We start from the raw sequence: 22,071 nt of genomic DNA, 5'->3' as shown, positions 1-22,071 counted from the left end.
ATAAGAGACTCGAACCCACAACCTCTTAGATGAGTATGAGGAGACTATGCCGTTTGAGCTATTACTCATTGGCAAAATCACACTAAATTAATTCCTAAAATATTTGAGTTTGAATTAAATTTTTAAACTGGACCAAACTATGTACACCTTTAGTACAATTTTAAAACCATTATTTGCTATCTAAAATATTTTATAAATTAAAATATATTAAAATATGAATTTAACTTTTGTCCACTATTAATAGAAATTTTGTGCAATTATAACTATTTTTTTATGACTAATTTAAAAAATAATTTTTTTCGCTAATATGCCTTTTGTGATTGAATGCAGGTATACACTGACAATACTTTAAATTTTTAAAGTACTTTAAATTTTAATTTATATTTTAACATCGATAAAATATTAAAAATTTATTATAGTTTATTTATAATATAGTTTATGTTATATATATTGTAATTTTATGCATAGCAAAAATTTTAAATTAATGTATTTATTATGTGTCTATCTTATTGTATTTTGTATGAGTATTCATGCATTATAGATGTCTATAAACTTATCTATTATATTTGTTATATCAATTTATTTATCTAAACTCCATATCAGTCAAAGGTTGGATAACTTTTAGATAATTTTTTTATACTAATTTCAAATTCTTGTTGTCCTCTTTATTAGTTTGCAAATAGTATACAAATTACTAACCAATAGCCTATCGTTGTGCTCGTTAATCTTTGTTACAACAAATGTACTTGAAAATCGACAAGCTTTAATTAAGTTTAAGGCCGAAGTTTAAACATAAATAAGGATTGGGGTATCTATAATTTGATTGGCGTTGTAAAATAAATAATTAAAGAAGATATAATAACTATAAAATAAAAAAGTATAAATAGAAAATTCTAGTATTAATATTCACTATAATTACTATCACAATATAATTAATATATTTATTAATATTGTAGTAAAAAATATAAGAGATAATAGTATAAAAGAGAGAGAATGAAACATATTTTTATTACTATCAGTTGTTATTGATGTGTGTCATCAGAAGCCTAAGCCTCTATTTATACACGTATGAAATTGTGTTTTTCCACACTTCATTTATTGAAAACAAAAATTTCTTTCATTGAGAAACTGAGCCGTCCATATATTAATGGGCATCCAACTCAGCTTCTTATCACAATACTCCCCTTTGAATGACCATTTAGGATTATACCTCGTTAAAATCTTACTAAAGAAAAACCCAATGAAAAAAAAAACTGTAATGAAGGAAAAAGAGTACAAAATCCTTTGTGATGGGGACTGCCTCATTAAAAACATTGTCAAGAAAAACCCAATGAGAAAAAAAAACCTGACCAAGGAAAAAAGAGTACAGTCTCCCCCTCTTGTCGACATTATTTAATGTCTCGAAATCGGCGCATCCCAATCTCATGTACCAATCTTTCAAATGAGGATTTTGGGAGTGATTTTGTGAATAAATCTGCCAGATTGTCACTTGAGCGGATCTGTTGGACATCAATTGTCCCTTGATTTTGAAAATCATGAGCGAAGAAGAATTTGGGAAAATATGCTTTGTAGCGCACAATTTCATTTTTCTTATTTCGTTTTCTCATAAATACTCATCGATATCCAACAAGTTTTACATCTTCTAGTGTATGGACTACAGGTCCAAAGACTTCACGTTTTGCAAGTGAGCCTAACTCAGCCTTCATGGCTTCTTCCCATTTTGGCCAATCATTTATTTATCGACATTCTTCGACTGATCTTGGCTCAAGATCCTTACTTTCATGCATGATATTTAATGCCACATTATATGCAAATATTTTATTGACAATTGTCTTATTTCAGTCCCATTTCTCTCCTGAAAAGACATAATTTATCGAGATCTCGTCATTTTTACAATTTTCAGGTACCTGAACGTCTTCTGGCGTTAAAACTATATCAGAATTTTGGACAACTGCAGGTGTCTCTACTATGTCTTTTTCAATATGAATCGTATTGACCTCTTTCCTTTTTCGAGAATTTTTGTCTTTGGAACCGACAGGCCTGCCACGCTTCTGGCGTGAATTTGCTTCAGTGGCAATTTGTCCAAATGGGACATCAATTCGAATTGGGGCATTTTTCGCTGGTATATACGACTTGGTTATCCTCTTTGTATCGGAAAATGCATCAGGCAATTCATTTGCTATTCTTTGCAAATGTATAATCTTTTGAACTTCTAGTTCACATTGCCGTGATCGAGAATCTAAATGCATCAAGGATGATGTATTCTAATTAAGTTCTTTTTTAGGAAGCTTATTCTCTCCCCCTAATGTTGAAAATTTTGATTCATCAAAATGACAATCCACAAACCGGACTTTAAATACATCTCCAGTTATTATCTCAAGATACCTCACTATAGAGGGAGAATCATATCCAACATATATCCCCAATTTTCTTTGGGGTCCCATTTTGGTGCGATTAGGTGGTGCAATGGGAATATATCGCACACTCAAATATTCTTAAATAGGAAACATTTGGCTGCTGGCCAAAGGCTAATTGCATAGGAGAGAAATGATGGTAACTCGTTGGCCTCAATCGAATAAGTGCTGCGGCATGTAAAATAGCATACCCTCAAACCGAAGTTGGGAGATTTGTTCTCATAAGTAAAGGTCTAGCAATTAATTGGAGGCGCTTAATGAGTGATTCTGCTAACCCATTTTGTGTGTGAACATAAGCTACTGGATGTTCAACACTTATTTCATTAGCCATATAATAAGCATCAAAAGCTTGGGAGGTAAATTCACCAACATTATCAAGACGAATTGCTTTGATTGGATTTTCTGGAAATTGTGCTTTTAATCGAATAATTTGAGCTAGTAATATCGCAAACGCCAGGTTGCGAGAAGATAATAAGCACACATGTGACTATCTTGAAGATGCGTCTATTAGGACCATAAAATATCTAAAAGATCCACACAGTGGATGAATAGGTCCACATATATACCTTGAATCCTTTTTAGGAATTCAGGGGACTCAAATCCAATCTTTACTGGTGATGGCCTTAAAATTAACTTTCCTTAAGAACATGCAGCACAACAAAATTCACTAGATTTAAGAATCTTCTGGTTCTTTAGTGAATGTTCATGGGAATTTTCAATAATTTTTCGCATCATGGTTGTTCCCGGATGACCCAATCGGTCGTGCCAAGTTATGAACTCATTTGGACTAGTAAACTTCTGGTTTACAATGGTATGTGATTTAATTGTACTAATCTTGGTATAATATAACCCAGATGAAAGTGAGAGCAATTTCTCTAATATAACATTTTTATTTGAATCATGAGTTGTGATACATAAGTACTCATGATTTCCCTCATTCATAGTCTCAATATGATATCCATTTTAGCGAATATCTTTAAAGCTCAACAAGTTTCTTAGAGACTTGGTAGACAATAGTGCATTATTTATTATGAATTTTGTTCTTCCGAGAAACAAAATTATAGCTCTTCCGGAGCCTTCAATCACATTGCTTGAGCCAATAATAGTATTAACATATTCTTCTTTTGGCACAAGATGGGTAAAATATATATCACTTTTGAGAATGGGTGTGCGAACTTGCACTATCCGCAAGGCAAATATCTTCACTATAAGTCCTTGCCATTCTCTTCAATGACAAATAATAATAATACAATGAGTAGTATGCACAGATAAATTGAATACTTGATCGGAATTATTTTTCTAATAAACACTGTACATAAAAATAATGTCATATACTAAAATTTTATTTTAAAATTTGACACATTTAATGATTTCAAAATTCCTAGACATTAATATTTCATTATTTATATACATCATATTTAAAACTTAAATACATATAAAATAAAACTTAACAATAAGTTCTTTACATTATTTATTTACATTGATACTTAACAAATTCACATATTAAACTATTCCATCATTGATCAAATGACCAATATTTCCTTCAGGGTCCTCAAAGAAATCAGATACATCATAATGAGTGGTGGAATTTTCAGCAACATCATTTGAAACGAATTTCGTCTCCTTTCCTTTGTCGTCTTTTTTCAAAGATACTTGATAAATATCGACTAGGTCTAGGTGCCTTAGTGTACGACAGGTACGCGACCAATGGCCCTTTCCACCACAACGGAAACACTTATCCTCTGTTGATTTATTTTGCCCAATATTTCTTTCTTTATCCCACTTCTGGTGAGATCCTCTCTTTTGAATATTATTCCTTTTCCTTCCATAATTTTTCTTGTTACTAAAACATTGCCATCTACCTCTTCTGGGGTAATGATTTGCCACATTTACTTTAGGAAATGGGGCGGCACCAACTGGGTGCACTTCGTGATTCTTTAAGAGCACCTCATTGTTGCGTTCAGCAACAAGAAGGCAATAAATTAACTCAGAATATTTTTAAATCCTTTTTCTCGATACTGCTGCTGCAGGAGCACATTTGAGGCATGGAAGGTTGAGAAAGTTTTCTCCAACATATCATGATCAGTTATCTTTTCCCCACATAATTTCATTCGTGAGGTGATTCGAAACATTGCAGAATTATATTCATTTATGGATTTAAAATCATGCAGCGCAAGTGTGTCCACTCATATCGGGCTTGAGAAAGTATCACCGTTTTTTTATGATTATACCTTTCTTCAAGGTCTTTCCAAAGATCTGCATGATCTTTTAATGTGAGATATTCATTTTTCAATCCTTCGTCAAGATGACGACGAAGAAAAATCATGGCTTTGGCTTTATCCTTTTGGAATGCATTATTTTCAGCCTTAATGGTATCTCCAAGATCTATTGAATCAAGATGGATTTCAGCATCTAATATCCATGATAAACAATTGTTTCCAGATATATCAAGAGCATTGAATTCAAGATGAGAGAGTTTTGACATAATAAAAATTTGTTACCTGAGTCTTCCTAAAAATTTGATTAGAATCTCGTGCTAATAACGTGTTGTAAAATAAATAATTAAGGAAGATATAATAACTATAAAATAAGAAAGTGTAAATAGAAAACTCTAGTATTAATATTCACTACAATTACTATCATAATATAATTAATATATTTACTAATATTGTAATAAAGAATATAAGAGAGAATAGTATAAAAGAGAGAAAATGAAAAATATTTTTATTACTATCAATTATTATTGATGTGTGTCTGAGAGGCTTAAACCTCTATTTATACACGTATAAAACTTTGTTTTTTCACACTTCATTTATTAAAAAAACAAAAAAAAATTTCAATGAAAAACTGAACCACCTATATATTAATAGGCATCAACTCAGCTTCTTATCACAATAATTAGAATCCCAAATTTTATTGTCCTCACAAAATAAAATTCTACTTAACAAAAACTACACCAATGTAAATTTTATTTATAAATGCAACCGGGCTAGGCCCATCAATCTTTTTCTTTTCAGTCATCAGACATCCAAAATAACAAATTTGATTATTTTCAAAATGCAACCGGGCTAGGCCATTTTGGAATGCATTATTTTCAGCCTTAATGGTATCTCCAAGATCTATTGAATCAAGATGGATTTCAGCATCTAATATCCATGATAAACAATTGTTTCCAGATATATCAAGAGCATTGAATTCAAGATGAGAGAGTTTTGACATAATAAAAATTTGTTACCTGAGTCTTCCTAAAAATTTGATTAGAATCTCGTGCTAATAACGTGTTGTAAAATAAATAATTAAGGAAGATATAATAACTATAAAATAAGAAAGTGTAAATAGAAAACTCTAGTATTAATATTCACTACAATTACTATCATAATATAATTAATATATTTACTAATATTGTAATAAAGAATATAAGAGAGAATAGTATAAAAGAGAGAAAATGAAAAATATTTTTATTACTATCAATTATTATTGATGTGTGTCTGAGAGGCTTAAACCTCTATTTATACACGTATAAAACTTTGTTTTTTCACACTTCATTTATTAAAAAAACAAAAAAAAATTTCAATGAAAAACTGAACCACCTATATATTAATAGGCATCAACTCAGCTTCTTATCACAATAATTAGAATCCCAAATTTTATTGTCCTCACAAAATAAAATTCTACTTAACAAAAACTACACCAATGTAAATTTTATTTATAAATGCAACCGGGCTAGGCCCATCAATCTTTTTCTTTTCAGTCATCAGACATCCAAAATAACAAATTTGATTATTTTCAAAATGCAACCGGGCTAGGCCATTTTGGAATGCATTATTTTCAGCCTTAATGGTATCTCCAAGATCTATTGAATCAAGATGGATTTCAGCATCTAATATCCATGATAAACAATTGTTTCCAGATATATCAAGAGCATTGAATTCAAGATGAGAGAGTTTTGACATAATAAAAATTTGTTACCTGAGTCTTCCTAAAAATTTGATTAGAATCTCGTGCTAATAACGTGTTGTAAAATAAATAATTAAGGAAGATATAATAACTATAAAATAAGAAAGTGTAAATAGAAAACTCTAGTATTAATATTCACTACAATTACTATCACAATATAATTAATATATTTACTAATATTGTAATAAAGAATATAAGAGAAAATAGTATAAAAGAGAAAAAATGAAAAATATTTTTATTACTATCAATTATTATTGATGTGTGTCAGAGAGGCTTAAACCTCTATTTATACACGTATAAAACTTTGTTTTTTCACACTTCATTTATTAAAAAAACAAAAAAAAATTTCAATGAAAAACTGAACCACCTATATATTAATAGGCATCAACTCAGCTTCTTATCACAATAATTAGAATCCCAAATTTTATTGTTCTCACAAAATAAAATTCTACTTAACAAAAACTACACCAATGTAAATTTTATTTATAAATGCAACCGGGCTAGGCCCATCAATCTTTTTCTTTTCAGTCATCAGACATCCAAAATAACAAATTTGATTATTTTCAAAATGCAACCGGGCTAGGTCCTTTTGGAATGCATTATTTTCAGCCTTAATGGTATCTCCAAGATCTATTGAATCAAGATGGATTTTAGCATCTAATATCCATGATAAACAATTGTTTCCAGATATATCAAGAGCATTGAATTCAAGATGAGAGAGTTTTGACATAATAAAAATTTGTTACCTGAGTCTTCCTAAAAATTTGATTAGAATCTCGTGCTAATAACGTGTTGTAAAATAAATAATTAAGGAAGATATAATAACTATAAAATAAGAAAGTGTAAATAGAAAACTCTAGTATTAATATTCACTACAATTACTATCACAATATAATTAATATATTTACTAATATTGTAATAAAGAATATAAGAGAGAATAGTATAAAAGAGAGAAAATGAAAAATATTTTTATTACTATCAATTATTATTGATGTGTGTCTGAGAGGCTTAAACCTCTATTTATACACGTATAAAACTTTGTTCTTTCACACTTCATTTATTAAAAAAACAAAAAAAAATTTCAATGAAAAACTGAACCACCTATATATTAATAGGCATCAACTCAGCTTCTTATCACAATAATTAGAATCCCAAATTTTATTGTCCTCACAAAATAAAATTCTACTTAACAAAAACTACACCAATGTAAATTTTATTTATAAATGCAACCGGGCTAGGCCCATCAATCTTTTTCTTTTCAGTCATCAGACATCCAAAATAACAAATTTTGACCTCCGCCAAAAAAGATACGGTTTTGACCACCAAAAAATTAGAGTTTTAAAAAACCAATCTGATTGGTTAGTAAGTCTAATAATTAACTTATTAATCTACTTAAATAAATATTAAAATTTAAATTCTATCTTGTGCATATAATAATTTATTGGCCAATAATAAATCTTAAATAGAACTCCGATCCACACATGAGTTCGATACTCAACAACAGCGAATAATTTGAATAATTTATTTTTAGTTAATTGATGTTACTAATATTTGAAATAAAGTTATTATGATATTTTTTAATATTTTTTGAGTTTTTTTCAATAAAATAAATTAATTAGTAACTCAACATGAACTTTAGAAAATAAACTTCTTAAAATAACCAATGCTACGGATTTTATGAATTCATTGGTAATTTTTTATGAATATTGGTCTTCCTATTTCGATATTATGAGTTATTCATGATAATAAGAATGTACATTTAAATATAGTCATAAAAAAAACATTTAAATATATAAATTCATATGTATTTTATTTTTTAATATTTATATATATATATATATATTTTTTTTTATCAAATATAGGAGACTCGAACCCGCAACCTCTTAATTAAGTATGGAGAGACTATGCCATTTGAGCTATAACTCATTGACTTTTAATATTTATATTGACAACAAATAAAGCTGTAACTAAACTAGAAGTAATAAATATTACATTGACTCCTTCCAAAGTATATGTTACTTTGGACACCATATTTTTATTATTTTAATTAGAATAATGTTACTTTATACCTGAGAACAAAATAAATTAAAAAATTATTACAAATCTTTTTTGAATTATATTAGTAAAACACTATCATATTTAAAATATTATCTTTTAAATTTTTAAATTAAACAACTTAAAAGAATATTAAAAAGTATTTTAATAATATTATTTTAAGTAATTATTTAAATTAGTCTATTATATTTTTAAAATTAGATACTTTAATCTCTTAATTTTTAAAATACACAATGACAAAACACAATGAATTATAAGAAGTGAATTGGTGTTAATCTTATTGATTGTTAATGACAATATAAAAAATAACAAAAAATTAATAATTTGTGTTTAGATTTAATTTTTGTATATATCTATTTTATGCTCCATTTTTATGTGTCGAGCTTCCATTGTTTAAAAAAAATCAATAACATAAAGGCTTGAATTAACATACATGACAATTAATTGTCCACGTGTATAGACAAGGCAAAATAATAATTCCTAAACTATGTTATAAAACTGTGCCATTTTAGAGATATCTAAACGCAATGTTTGATGAATATCCCTTTCGTTTTTTTCTATGTATAACAATATAACGAATGTTGTGATAAGAACGAGCAACGTGGATATCCATTCCTATGTAAAACTCATATTTTCAAAGAGAGAATGAATATTAAATGCATGCTGAAAATTAAGACTCCATGCATGTATAAATAGGGGGTATGGTACGAAATTTTTTACACAATAATAATAAATAAATACTCTCTCTTTTCTTTCTTACAGAGCAATATAAAAATGTCCTCTTTCTTTCTCTTACTATAAACAAATGCAATTCTCTCTCTTTTTACTCTTAATACTTCTATCTATCTTTATATATATATTCATGCAATTCTCTCTCTCTTTACTATTTATACTCTTTTCTATCTTTATATATATATACACATTACAACATATAATATTATTATATATATACAAATCATTATTGAGCTAATTATTTTAATGTTAGAGTCTTATATTAATACATCTTTATTTTATATATCTTTTATTTATTTTACAACACGTTATCAGCACGAGACTCTGATCAAATTTTTAGGAAGACTCAGGTAACAAATTTTTCATTATGTCGAAACTCTCTCATCTTGAATTCAATGCTCTTGAAATATCGGGAAACAATTATTTATCATGGATATTAGATGCTGAAATCCATCTTGATTCAATGGATCTTGGAGATACCATTAAGGCTGAAAATAATGCATCCCAGAAGGATAAAGCTAAAGCCATGATTTTTCTTCGTCGTCATCTTGACGAAGGATTGAAAAATGAATATCTTACATTAAAAGATCTTGCAGATCTTTGGAAAGACCTTGAAGAAAGGTATAATCATCAGAAAATGGTAATACTTCCTCAAGCCCGATATGAATGGACGCATTTGCGTTTACAAGATTTTAAATCTATAAATGAATATAATTCTGCAATGTTTCGAATCACCTCACGAATGAAATTGTGTGGGAAAAAAATAACTGATCATGATATGTTGGAGAAAACTTTCTCAACCTTCCATGCCTCGAATGTGCTCCTGCAGCAGTAGTATCGAGAGAAAGGGTTTAAAAAATATTCTGAGTTAATTTCTTGCATTCTTGTTGTTGAACGCAACAATGAGTTGTTATTGAAAAATCATGAAGCGCGCCCAGCTGGCGCCGCCCCATTTCCTGAAGTAAATGCGGCAAATCATTACCCCAGAAGAGGTAAATGTCAAGCTTTTAATAACAACAAAAATTATGGAAGGAAAAAGAATTATGTTCGAAAGAGAGGATCTCACCAGAAGTGGGATAGAGAAAGAAATATCGGGCAGAGTAAATCAACAGAGGATAAGTGTTTCCGTTGTGGTGGAAAGGGCCATTGGTCTCGTACCTGTCGTACCCCAAGGCACCTAGTTGATCTTTACCAGGCATTTTTGAAAAAGGACGATAAGGAAAAAGAGTCGAATTTCGTTTCAAATGATGCTGAAAATTCCACCACTCATTATGATGTATCTGATTTCTTTGAGGACCCTGAAGGAAATATTGGCCATTTGATCAATGATGGAATAGTTTAATATGTGAGATTGTGAAGTATCTATGTAAATAAATAATGTAAAGAATTTATTGTTAAGTTTTATTTTCTATGTATTTAAGTTTCAAATGTGATGTATATAAATAATAAAATATTAATGTTTATGAATTTTGAAATTATTAAATGTGTCAAATTTTAAAATAAAATTTTAGTATATGACATTATTTTATGTACAGTGTTTCTTGGAAAAATAATTCTGATCAAGTATTCAATTTAACTGTGCATACTACTCATTTTATTATTATTTGTTTTTGAAGAAAATGGCAAGGATATATAATGGAGATGTATGCCTTGCGGATAGTGCAAGTTCGCACACAATTCTCAAAAGTGATATATATTTTACCCATATTGTGCCAAAAGAGGAATATATTAACACTATCATTGGCTCAGGCAATGTGATAGAAGGCTCCGGAAGAGTTATAATTTTGTTTTCTGGTGGAACAAAATTTATAATAAATAATGCACTATTATCTACCAAGTCCCTGAGGAACTTGTTGAGTTTCAAAGATATTCGCCTAAACGGATATCATGTTGAGACAATGAATGAGGAAAATCATGAGTATTTATGTATCACAACTAATGATTCAAATAAGAAAGTTATATTAGAAAAATTACCCTCACTTTCATCTGGATTGTATTATACCAAGATTAGTGCAATTGAATCACATGCCACTGTAAACCAGAAGTTTATTAGCCCAAATAAATTCATAACTTGGCACGACCGATTGGGTCATCCGGGAATAACCATGATGAGAAGAATTATTGAAAACTCTCATGGACATTCACTAAAGAACCAGAAGATTCTTAAAACTAGTAAATTTTGTTGTGCTGCATGTTCTCAAGGGAAGTTAATTCTAAGGCCATCATCAGTAAAAATTGGATTTGAGTCCCCTGAATTCCTAGAAAAGATTCAAGGTGATATATGTGGACCTATTCATCCACCACGTGGATCTTTTAGATATTTTATGGTCCTAATAGACGCATCTTCGAGATGGTCACATGTGTGCTTATTATCTTCTCGCAACCTGGCGTTTGCGAGATTACTGGCTCAAATTATTCGATTAAAAGCACAATTTCCAGAAAATCCAATCAAAGCAATTCGTCTTGATAATGCTGGTGAATTTACTTCCCAAGCTTTTGATGCTTATTGTATGGCTAATGGAATAAGTGTTGAACATCCAGTAGCTTATGTTCACACGCAAAATGGGTTAGCAGAATCACTTATTAAGCGCCTCCAATTAATTACTAGACCATTGCTTATGAGAACAAATCTCCCAACCTCGGTTTGGGCATGCTATTTTACATGCCGCAGCACTTATTCGTTTGAGGCCAACGAGTTATCATCAATTCTCTCCTATGCAGTTAGCTTTTGGTCAACAGCCAAATGTTTCCCATTTAAGAATATTTGGGTGTGCGATATATGTTCACATTGCACCACCTAATCGCACCAAAATGGGACCCCAAAGAAAATTGGGAATATATGTTGGATATGATTCTCCCTCTATAGTGAGGTATCTTGAGATACAAACTGGAGATGTATTTAAAGCCCGGTTTGCGGATTGTCATCTTGATGAATCAAAATTTCCAACATTAGGGGGAGAGAATAAGCTTCCTGAAAAGGAGCTTAACTAGAATGCATCATCATTGATGCATTTAGATCCTCGATTAGGGCAATGTGAACTGGAAGTTCAAAAGATTATACATTTGCAAAGAATAGCGAATGATTTTCCTGATGCATTTTTCGATACAAAGAGGATAACTAAATCTTATATACCAGCGAAAAATGCCCCAATTCGAATTGATGTCCCAGTAGGACAATTAGCCACTGAAGCAAATCCACACCAGAAGCGTGGCAGGCCTGTCGGTTCCAAAGACAAAAATTCTCGAAAGAGAAAAGAGGTAAATAATATTCCTGTTGAAAAAGACATAGTAGAGACACCTGCAGTTGTCCAAAATTTTGATATAACGCCAGAAGACGTTCAGGTACCTAAAAATTGTGAAAATGACGAGATCTCGATAAATTATGTCTTTACAGGAGCGAAATGGGACCGAAATAAGACAATTGTCAATGAAATATTTGCATATAATGTGGCATTAGATATCATGCATGAAAGTAAGGATCTTGAGCCAAAATCAGTTGAAGAATGTCGACAAAGGAATGATTAGCCAAAATGGAAAGAAGCCATGAAGACTGAATTAGACTCACTTGCAAAACGTGAAGTCTTTGGACCTGTAGTCCGTACACCTGAAGATGTAAAACCTGTTGGATATAAGTGGGTATTTGTGAGAAAACGAAATGAGAAAAATGGAGTTGTGCGCTATAAAGCTCGACTTGTGGCACAAGGTTTTTCACAAAGTCCCGGTATAGATTATGAAGAAACGTATTCCCCTGTAGTGGATGCGATAACATTGCGTTATTTGGTCAGTTTATCTGCATATCATAAACTGCATATACATTTAATGGATGTAGTAACAGCCTACTTATACGGCTCATTAGATCGGGATATCTATATGAAAGTCCCTGAAGGACTAAAGATATCTAAACCATCTAATGAATATTCGCAAGGGTTATACTCAGTCAAATTGCAAAGATCCTTATATGGTCTAAAGCAATCTGGACGAATGTGGTATAATCGTCTTACTGAGTATCTGGCCAAAAACGGATTCAAGAATGATGATATCTGCCCGTGTGTTTTCATAAAGAAATCTGCATCTGGATTCATTATAATTGCTGTGTACATTGATGATTTAAATATCATTGGGACTCCTGAAGAGATTCCAACAATTATAAAAACTCTAAAAGAAGAGTTTGAGATGAAAGATCTTGGAAAGACTAAGTTGTGTCTCGGCCTGCAGATCGAGCATATAAAAGGTGGGATCTTTATTCATCAAACAACATACACAGAAAAGATCTTGAAAAGATTTTATATGGATAAGTCACATCCATTAAGTACCCCAATGATCGTAAGATCTTTGGATGTGAAAAATGATCAATTCCGTCCTAAAGAAGAAAATGAAGATATCCTTGGTCCTGAAGTACTATATCTTAGTGCCATTGGAGCACTAATGTATCTTGCTAATAATACGCGACCTGACATATCATTCGCAGTGAATTTACTAGCGAGGTATAGTTCCTCTCCAACCAGAAGACATTGGAGTGGGATCAAACAAATTTTTTGATATCTTCATGGAACGGTTGATATGGGATTGTTTTATCCCTATGGATCCAAGTCACAACTAGTTGGCTATGCAGATGCCGGATACCTGTCTGATCCACATAAAGGGAGATCTCAAACAGGATACCTATTCACATATGGTGGTACAGCTATATCATGGAAATCCACGAAACAGACGATAGCAGCAACTTCCTCTAATCATGTCGAAATACTAGCGATTCATGAAGCTAGTTACGAGTGTTTTTGGCTGAGGAGTCTGATTCAATATATTCTGTCATCATGTGGACTAATTGATCATAAGATAGCTCCAACTGTCCTGTTTGAAGATAATACAGCATGCATTGCTCAACTTAAGGGTGGATACATCAAAGGTGATAGAACAAAGCATTTTTCTCCCAAATTCTTCTTCACTCATGACCTTCAAAATCAAGGGACAATTGATGTCCAACAGATCCGTTCAAGTGACAATCTGGCAGATTTATTCACAAAGTCACTCCCAAAATCCTCCTTTGAAAGACTGGTACATGAGATTGGGATGCGCCGATTTCGAGACATTAAATAATGTCAGCAAGAGGGGGAGACTGTACTCTTTTTTCCTTGGTCAAGTTTTTTCCCATTGGGTTTTTCTTGACAAGGTTTTTAATGAGGCAGTCCCCATCACAAAGGATATTGTACTCTTTTTCCTTCACTAAGGTTTTTCCCACAGAGTTTTCCTTTAGTAAGGTTTTAATGAGACAATAATCCTAAATGGGCATCCAAGGGGGAGTGTTGTGATAAGAACGAGCAACGTGGATGTCCATTCCTATGTAAAACTCATATTTTCAAAGAGAGAATGAATATTAAATGTATGCTGAAAATTAAGACCCTATGCATGTATAAATAGGGGGTATGGTACGAGACTTTTTACACAACAATAATAAATAAATACTCTCTCTTTTCTTTCTTACAGAGCAATATAAAAATGTCTTCTTTCTTTCTCTTACTATAAACAAATGCAATTCTCTCTCTTTTTACTCTTAATACTTCTATCTATCTTTATATATATATTCATGCAATTCTCTCTCTCTTTACTATTTATACTCTTTTCTATCTTTATATATATATACAAATTATTATTGAGCTAATTATTTTAATGATAAAGTCTTATATTAATACATCTTTATTTTATATATATCTTTTATTTATTTTACAACAACTAAAAAACTCCAAACTTCATTTTCTTTTTTTTTTATTTTAAAATAAATATAAAGACTGAAATTATTAAAATATTCCATTTATACTTCAATGTTAAAATAAAATCCTAACCCTTGTTTCAGTTTTCATCCACCGCTTTCTCCTTAACCCTCTGCGGCAACTATGCATGAACAGTGTATCCAACCTCCATTCAACTCTGTCGCCGAAAGCACTACCCAATTCGGCGTAGAAGATGTTGCCGTCGAACAAAGCGCGCCACCGTGCCTCCAATCTCAATTCCAATACCCCTTATCAAATGTAATCATATTGTCTAAAATTAAAAATATGGTATCTCTTATAAATATGAGACAATTCTTATCTTTTCAGCTAATTTTTGAGACAAATTAAATCCGTTTAATTAGTTTTTTATAAGGATAAAACATATTCTTAGTTATACAATTTTTTTAAAATTTTCAAAATATTAGTAGTATTTAATGTGGCTCAATTTTATTCACAATAATTAAAATATTTTTACACTCTAAATATTTTTTTACATTGTAAGTTTATTCTGTTTTTTTTTCTTTTTTTTTTTCTTTTACGTACAAAAATAAAATTAAATCAAATTAAATAACAGAAATATTTTGTAATATTTTAAAATTTTAAGGATAAAAAAATATATTTTACTTAAAAATTAATTAGTTAGTATCTTTAATATACCATTGATTATTTAAAATTTGAGATATATTTCTCTTCAAATGTTGAACGTAGAAAAGATAATGGATGGTTTCTGATTAGGGCTGGCAATGTGTAGGGTAGGATAGGGTTTGGACCCTACCCTAACCCTACCCGCGGGTTGAAAATTCTATTAAAACTCTACCATATTCTACCCGCGGGTTGAGAATCTCTCAACCTTAACCCTACCCGCACCCTAAAGTTCTAAACCATATCCTACCCTACCCTACCCGTATAAATATCAAATTTTTTCAAAGTAAATATAAAATTCAATCATTTCAAATTTTATATATATTAATAACATAAAAAATTAACAAACTAATGCTCTAAATTACTAAATTAACTAACTAGTTTAGTGGTTGTTCACTTATTGTAAGTCATTACATAAGAGAGGTTGTGGATTTAACTCTCACTTCTTTCACTATATACCTAATTTTTATAAAATATGTATTATATTTGAGGTGTGGGTAGGGTAGGGTAAGGTACACCCTAAATCCATACCCTACCCTACCCGCAGGCATACCCGGATCGTACCCTACCTTACCCGAACGAGTTGGACTGAGTTGGATACCCGCGAATAGGGTATGAATTGCCAGCCCTATTTCTGATGAAGATATACATATATTACTGCATGGAGGATCTTTCAATAAGAGAAATTGGTTTTATTTGAGGAGCCACATTCTTTGTTGCGTATAATGTAATATTTTACTTATTCTTCTCTAATAGATATTCATTTCACATACAAATCAAGAACTACAAGCAAATTTGAACCAATTTTAATTGAAAAAAAAAATAAATTGCATATCAATATAGAAATATGAGAAAAAGATAAATAGGTTTCTGACCTTTTACTTTACAGATATTTTTTATTTCTGACCATTGAAAAATACTTTTAAGTCCCTCACCTCCTTAAAAGTTGGACGGATTAGTCCCTCCGTCCAAATGCCTCCATCAAACCTAACGAAAAAGTCTGACGTAGTTCCCGTTCTACTTACCTGGCATTATGGCTGTCAACATGGCACATTAGTGGAAGGCCACTTTTAAAAAATGGACAAAAAAGTCCCTCGCTCTCAATGCTACGTCGTTTTGTATGTTACCCTAATCCTCAAATTGATTTGGTTTGTTCGTTTGGACTGGTGGCTAGTGGTGAGGAGAGGAGCTCTGCGTACAGCAACAATGGCTACGAAGGGAGCATCATCAACCTCAAGAAGAAGCATAAGTGGAGTAAGAAAAGAAAATTATGCTTCAAGCTCAGTTTCATGTGTTGTGCATGCTGGAGATGTAAACGACGTCGTCGCCTCGATGTGCTTTGTGGAGTTTATGCAATAATGTATATGTCGAGGACCATTAGCAACCCTAACAGAATCTTCTTGGGTTGCCCATTCTATAAGGTAAGTTAAAAAATTTGTTTTGGTTTGATCTGAAATAGTTGTAGACAGTAAATGATATTAAGAATTTTGACAGGGAAAGGAACCTCATTGCAAATTTTTTGTTTTGGTCGATGAGCATCTTGCTAGAATTGGAAGCAATGGTTGCATCTCTGATAAGAGACATTTGGGTGAGAAACAGGTTGAAGTTGTAGAATAGGAAGAGGAATTGAATAATAGAATGGCTGTTTTGGAGAAGATTATTGCTTTGGAGAAGAAGAAAAACCCATTAGCTTGGTGTATTGATGTAATTATATGTGCTATTTGTGTTGCTTTTTATGTATCTAGTGCTTGAGAAATGAATTATAGAAATCATGATAGAGAATGGATTGTTCTAGGTTTCTCTTGTGTATTGAAACATGCTATTTTGGCTATTTATGGATCTGTAATCTAAACGTAGCTCAAGTTATAATATCAATATGTTAAAATTATGTTTTGAATATCTGAAGAAATATGGAAATGCTGAAGAATTAGACTTAATAGTTCTATACATAAACTTCGAAAGTTGATGTTCAATAACATAAAAAGTTTGTCATAGCCAGAGGGTTGGGATGCCACTGGTGTTGCTGTCACAAGGTTGAAAGGACTTGGGGACTTTTGAAAAATTCGGATTGAGTATTCGTACATACGTTTGTAGGCCTTGCCTTATATGGATGTGCTATGTTCGGATATACCACTTCAACCAGACTAAGAAGGTAATGGCAAATTAACAATTTGTGTATTTAGTGGTCCCATTTTAGTGTGTTTGTGTGTATGTTTCAAAGTCAATTTCAAGCATCTGGATGACGCTTTTGATATATCGAATGATCTCCAATATTTGTGCTCCCAGAAAATAGTGACATAATTCTTGGAATGCAATTTTTTATGGTATTGCATAGGTCATGCATACACGTATAAGGTTACTGCTTCTCTCGAGAAAGCCTTCCAGGTATTACTATATGTGTTAGAATTAGGATTAATTTAAAATTCTCAAATTTAGTCCTTCATTTTAGTTCTAGTGTTTATATATATAGTCTTACATAAATATGGTGTCGGTGTTTCCCGTGCTGCTAATCTTCTCTTGGTATAATCTTAGGATACAAAGAATTTTGTCTATTAATACAAAGTATTTTTGAAACTAGTATACATTAGTTTGATGATACGGAGAATTAACTTTTATGTTGACTTTTCCTTTCTAGGCTGGTGCTGTTCTTAACAAATGTTTACAACCTTATGAATCACATATTCTCTATATTCTTCAGTTTCTGGTATGTTCTTTCATATGAATTGTTATAATTTGGTAGGCTTACCTAAACATGACAAAATTTTTATCTTCTTAAATTAAGTCGATTTTGTTGCTTATATGGTTTTAATGCTTTAATCATAACCACATCTTTATCTTCTGACTGCATTCACCTGGCGATCCCCTTCCCCTTATTTTTGTTAGGTTGATTACAACTTGTATGGCATGTGTCATTTGCACCTATCAAAGATGAAATTTTGCCATCCTATACCAGACTCTTTTTACAAGAAATCAAGTATTTATAGCGAGCATATAATGGTGAGTTGAAATTCTTAAGTTGTCAAAATATCCTTGTTTTCTACTCTTTAGGCTGCAGAAAGGGAAGCCCAACATCTTCTCAAGTGGCTTGCAACTTCTCAAGCTACAGAAGATATTAACTCTAATGAACTCTCAAGCCGTCGTAGTGAATACAGAAGGTCATTGGTGTTGCTGCCACAAAACGACGTAGCATTGAGAGTGAGAGACTTCTTTGTCTATTTTTCAAAAATGGCCTTCCACTAATGTGCCACGTTGACAACCGTAATGCTAGGTAAGTAGAACGGAGCCACGTCAGACTTTTCTATTGAGTCTGACGGATGTATTTGGATGGAGGGACTAATCCGTCGAATTTTAGCTGATGGACTTAAAAGTATTTTTTAATAGTTAAGAACAAAAATATCTGCAAGGTAAAAAACCAGGAACCTATTTATCATTTTCTCGAAAAATATTGTGAATCGGAACTTCATCATGCATGTCTTTCTCCGATTTTAAGTAGAAATATTTCTTGCGGCTGAAATTATCATCTCAAGAGATTTTTCCATACATAATTTGTATTTTTCCTTGTCCATAAACCCCGGATTTTTTATTTTAATAAATAAATTAATTATAATAATTACTGAAATAAATAATTTAAAAAATATTAATATTATCAATAATCTAAACTTTTAACATGTAATTAGTACATAAAAAGATTGGTAGAAGAGATTAAAATGGATATGTTTAATCAATCAGTATTCAAAAAAGTTGATGGGACAGTGGGAAGAGAATTTAAACGATTATCTCTCACTGGATAGTGGGAGATAACCGTTTCAATTCTCTTCCTACTATCTCCATCAATCTCTTTTAACAATTAAGAAACGGTTATTTTTATTTTTCAAAATTAAATCAATCTAATTGGATTATAATTTAAACTAAAATGTTTTATGTATTCTTTTTTATGTATTCCAAAGGCCGTGCCTCTTCATCTCACCACTGTGGAGGTCGCCACCGTGAGGTTAGTGGGCGTTGGCCAACAGTTCTTTTTTATATCTCTTTCTATGAGTTACTCTGTCACATATTTAGATATACAAATACACATGGTGTCTACGTTGAATAAATGTTGCCTCTCTTTTTTCATAATGGTGATGATGAAAAACGAATTGATCTATGTTGCGTGCTTTGTTGTATTTGAAGAACCGAAAAACTTTTCTTTATTTTGTTGTGAAATACGTTTTTCCCAATCTTGATTCATGCCTCTAATATTCCTTCTAGTGGCGCTGATGACAGCAACGACAAGTAGTCCTTCTGGCAAGGACAATGCCCCTAGCTCCATCCTTTGAATGACGCTGTGAGATATCCAGAGCAGGGAAGCACAATCTTTGGAGGGAGGAGAAATAAATTGGGATAAGTATTATTTTCGTCTCCCATGTAATTTTTGATTTAGAATCGTTTTTAATGTTGCATTTCATTTTAAAATCGTTCTTTTTAATAATTTTTTTAAATGACAAAAATACCCTTTTTTCACCATTTCATTCTTCTTGTTCTTCTTCCTTTAGGAGAAGAAATTCTCTTGTTCTTCTTCTTCCAGAAGAACAAATTCTTCTTTCATTAACAAATTAAAAATACAGATTCAACAAAAAAAAGAACACACAACTCAAAATAAAAAATTTAAGAAATCCAAAAACAAAAAAAAAAGTAACAGCAACTCAGAAATAAAAACAATAACAAAATCAACAATAAAAATTAGGAAATTAGGAATTATGATGAACAAATCCATTATTCAAATTCAGATTCAACAAATCAAATTCAGATTCAACAAATTAACATATAATAATGATAAAATCAGAAAGCAACAAATTAAAATCATATTAGAAATAGAAGCAGAAGCAGACCCAGAAGATGTAGAAGCAGAAGCACTCAAGCAGAAGCAGAAAGTAGAAGACCAAGCAGAAAATGTAGAAGCAGAAGCAGACAATGCAGAAGCAGAAGCAGAAAGTAGAAGATGAAACAAAAATGCAGAAGCAGAAAGTAGAAGACGAAGCAGAAGCACTCAAGCAGACACAGAAAAAGCAGAAGATGAAGCAGAAACAGAAATCGAAGCAAGAAACAGAAGCGGCAAGGAACAGCGGTGAGGCGGCGAGAAGCAGTGGCGAGAACGCGGCGGTGAAGAGCAGCGGTGCAGAAGCCGAGGCTCTCTCCCTGGCTCGCGACGGCGACGGCAGCTCCAAGCTTCGCCGGCGCCGCCGTCCCCCTCCTCCCTTCCCCCCTCCCGCGTCCTTTTCCCCTTTCCCCCTTGTGTCTCCTCTCCTCTTTGGGTTTTTTCATCTTTTTTTTTTAATTTTATATATTTTTTATTTAAAAGAACTATTTATAAAAAAAATTATTAGAAAGGATGATTTTAAAATGAAATGTAACATTAAGGATGATTTTAAATCAAAAATTACATTAGGATGGTTTTGATTCTGACCCTCAACATTAAGGACCAAAACAATACTTATTCCAAATAAAACCTAGTTAGAACCTTCGTATTTGTAGAGGGATATATAAACTTGAAAAATTAAAAAGATAATGAGAATATTTAATGAATAAAATGTTATTATTTCAATTTTCATCTCTAAAAATTTTGGTCATTTGTGTTGAGTTAAGAAATTAACTAAATTAATTAGTGATGACAAACATTATTTTTGGGCAAAATAAATAATTAGTGTTAATTAATTATACTTACTTATTACTAATTGTTTATTGTTGCAGGCCAAAATTCAATAGCCCAAATGGAATAAAAAACAATCAGCAAGGATATTGGATTGAAAGCAAAAAATTAGAAGCCCAAGGAAAAGCAAAGAAAGAAGCCTAAGGAACTGATGGGCCAATCGGGTTGCTTAATGAAAATTCAATCCAAACCCGTATCCATCCCACAAAGCTTCTCTTGTAAGATTAAAGTCTTCTCTCTTTTGAAGTGCAACGTTCCTCTACTCTCTGACCAAGTCAAATCAACTTCAGAAAAGTAAGAAAGAGAAAGAGAGAGCTTCTTCACCAAGATAGTCATCAAAGAAGCAAGAAAGAGAAACTAAGCTTGAAAGGCAGAAATCATCTCAACAAATCCAAACCAAATCAAGCTTAGGTTATAGGTAAATCTTTTCCTCATACATGCAACTCGGTTACATCTCTTCTTCCCAACCCTCTGCTCTATCCGAAATGGGATACAAGGGAAAGAGGATTTCTGTTCTTCCCTGCTGTGTATCTACGGTGTTAAACAAGACTTGGGGACCAAGTTAGTTTTCAAGGGTTCAGATCATGTTGACCATGAGAAGATCTCTATGGTTGCTGCTTTATGACTTTCGGTCAAGATAAAGAAGTCAGAAGGAAAGTTTCTACTCTGAGGATTAAGGAGAAAAAGTGATTCTGTGGGTTGGTGAAGCTCAAGGCTCAATGTGTTGACCTTGGAAGCAGAACCAAGCAACATGCAAGGAGATAAAAGAAGCTTGCTGCTCATTCAAAAGGCAAGGAGAGAAAACCAGAGTGTGAGA

At 31.7% G+C, this 22,071-nt stretch overlaps 1 pseudogene; it reads left to right on the top strand.

Annotated features, from left to right (window-relative positions):
- Nucleotides 1–9,525: 9,525 nt before the first annotated feature.
- On the top strand, nucleotides 9,526–10,500 carry LOC148582022 (uncharacterized; annotated as a pseudogene).
- The last annotated feature ends 11,571 nt before the right edge of the window (nucleotides 10,501–22,071 follow it).

The sequence above is a fragment of the Arachis ipaensis genome, chromosome B10, assembly GCF_059453495.1.
Source record: "Arachis ipaensis isolate K30076 ecotype BB chromosome B10, ASM5945349v1, whole genome shotgun sequence".
Classification (NCBI taxonomy): Eukaryota; Viridiplantae; Streptophyta; class Magnoliopsida; order Fabales; family Fabaceae; genus Arachis; species Arachis ipaensis.
This window is presented reverse-complemented; position numbering and strand designations above follow the sequence as displayed.